This window comes from Triticum urartu, unplaced genomic scaffold (genome assembly GCF_003073215.2).
Source record: "Triticum urartu cultivar G1812 unplaced genomic scaffold, Tu2.1 TuUngrouped_contig_4679, whole genome shotgun sequence".
Classification (NCBI taxonomy): Eukaryota; Viridiplantae; Streptophyta; class Magnoliopsida; order Poales; family Poaceae; genus Triticum; species Triticum urartu.
Genome location: NW_024115287.1, coordinates 1 through 2761, shown reverse-complemented (window position 1 = coordinate 2761; position 2761 = coordinate 1). Strand labels below are relative to the sequence as shown.

At 48.6% G+C, this 2761-nt stretch overlaps 1 pseudogene; it reads right to left on the bottom strand.

The window, feature by feature from the left end:
- Window positions 1-1457: 1457 nt before the first annotated feature.
- LOC125528167 lies at window positions 1458-2577 on the bottom strand (annotated as a pseudogene).
- Window positions 2578-2761: the final 184 nt, after the last annotated feature.

The following is a 2761-nucleotide window of genomic DNA, read 5'->3' as shown; positions in this document are numbered from 1 at the left end:
CCTAGAGTTGTTGCCTGTCTTCAGAATTGCTGGTATAGTCGACTTGCCTCTGTTCTCGCACCGGTGTTTGCCAGGGTCTGAACCATTAGGTAGAGGATCAGCTGAAAGTAGAATCCTCCATTTAAGTGGTTCTCGCTTCTCCTTGTTCCTGCTCCTAACTCCTCCCCGGGTAGTTCCCAATGTTTGGCACTTTCCATACTTCGTGGGTGCAACATCAACAAATTCGCTCAAATAAAGGATGCTTCTGCTGACAAATCTCCTAAGGGCCAACTGGTGAAGGAAATCAAGATTTTTATGTCCTCTATAGGGAGTTCGAACCTGTTAAGATTGCTAGAACGCAAAACAGGGTAGCACATTGTCTTGCTAGTTATGCTCGCTCGGTACGTAGCACCGCTTGTTGGTTGCAACGTGGCCCCCCTTCCATTACAGAACTTGTGTTAGCAGATTGTAACACTAATTCTATGGAATAAATTCCCAAAACTATATATGTCCAAGAGCTATGGAAAGAAATAAAATATGCATATGGTATTTGCCTTAAGCTAACAAGCTATGTTGATATCATGCCATGGATATTGGGCCGAAATTCTGAATCGGCGAAGCTTCAGATTTCCAGGCCATATATGGCCTGGAAACAGGAACAGCTCCACTGCTCCAGTAATGGCGAGCTGGAGCTTCACCCCTTCCGTATGGTGGGTAAAATCAAAGTCTTACCTCTGACCTCATCATCAAAAATAAAATGGTCTCTGCCACAGGAAGATGTTCTGCAGATAAATGTTGATGCGGTGACTTTTGCCCACTCTAAACAAGCTGGTCTAGGCGCCACTGTTCATGGATCAGTGCAGGCAGCGAATCGGGCTGCCATTCACCATGTTGGGATCCCAGAAGTGGCTGAAGCCCTTACATAGCGCCAGGTCTTTTAGCATGAGTTCAGGTTTTCATAAGATACATAAGGTAGTTCAGAGTTTTCAGAGGCAGGTAGTTCAGACCACCTGCCTATCTTTGATAAATAAGGTGCAAAGTGAGTTTGACAGATCATCTACAGGCGCCAATGTCCAAGATAGTACCAAGAATAGAGCCTCGATGTTTTTATCTAGTAATTCTATTCATGTAAAATGTTGTAGTAATGGGACAGCTCATGTTCTTGCAAAATCTGCAGAATATGATCAATGCTGCCGGTACAATGAGGAACCTGAAGCTATGAGGACCAATGCTTCTAATGAAAAGACTGTGAATGAAAGGAAGGGTGCTTCCCATTGTCTAAATAAAAGTACATAGAAAACTACAATGAAGAACTGAAAAGTCTCGACAAGACTCGATGTAAACTGGAATGCGAGGATATGCATATAGCACCTGAATCCAACTTCAGGTTTCAGTAGTCGCAGACTCCTTCAGAAGAAACATCAAATACTAGTGACAGTCCATAAAGCAGTGAACATTTCCAGCAAGCCAGTGCAACATGGAGCAAACAGACTGAATGATTGATTATTCAATGAACAACAACACAACACAACCGTTCATTATCCATAGAACACAACACGGTACAAGAGATAATCAACCCCACCCCCTAACCATTCCCCGCAGACGCCTACAAGAGTCTCACTCACCTACAAGATTTCAAATCAAGGGTTTCGAATGCTCCACACAGCAAACCAATCACATTTGAATCAGATGCACAAGACAATCGAATCGCAGTAGCCAATCGGAGGGGTCAGCAGCAGCAGCAGGAGGGCAGGCTCACAGCTTACCCTTGAGCCTCTTCTTGAGGACGTCCATGACGGCGCTGAAGTCGGCCTTCATGCTGACCGGTGGGTTGGCGTACTTGCAGGCCATGTCCTCGATCTTCTGATCATGGTAGTCTATCTTGGATTGGGAGAACTTGAGGCCGTGCGCCATGCCGACGACCACCGTGTGGTCATTTGCCCCGATGGTGCCCTCTTCCTGGAGCTTGAAGAGCGCCGCGAGCGTGACCCCAGTGTGCGGGCACGCAAACATGCCGGTGCGGTCAGCGAGGGACATTGCGTTCATGAGCTCCTCCTCTGTGGCCTCCGCGATGATGCCATTTGTTGCCTTGAGTGCGACCACCGCACGGTCGACAGATACAGGGTCACCAATCTGAATCGCCGACGCAAATGTAGGCTCGGCCACTTGTGGCCGGAACTGCGTCCACCCTGACTTGTAGTAGTGGTACAGTGGGTTGGCATTGGCAGGCTGTGCGCAGACACACCGAGGCAGACGATCAACCAGACCAAGAACATGGCACATCTCGAATCCCTTGTAGAATGCATATATGTTTCCGAGCTTGCCTCCTGGGACAATGACCCAATCGAGGACCTACCAATCAAACTGCTGCAGTATCTCAATGGCCGCTGTCTTCTGCCCCTCGAGCCTGAGGGAGTTGAGCGAATTGGCAAGGTAAATGGGCAGCTCAGCGGTCACCTCCCTGATGAGCCGCATACAGCCATCAAAGTCGGTGTCCAGGGAGAGCACGGTGGCGCCGTTGGCGATGGGCTAGATGAGCTGCTCGAGCGAGATGCGGTTGGCCGGGAGGAACACAATAGCTGAGATCCTAATCTCGATCTATGCCAACTCAACAAACACCATCGGAGACACCTGTAGAGCATCTTTATAATCACCCAGTTAAGTTGTGACGTTTGATAGCACACTAAGTGTTCCTCCGGTATTCGGGAGTTGCATAATGTAACGCCCCGGACACACCCGCCGGTGGTCGTTACTCTTGGCAGGATCTAGACTGGCCCCACAG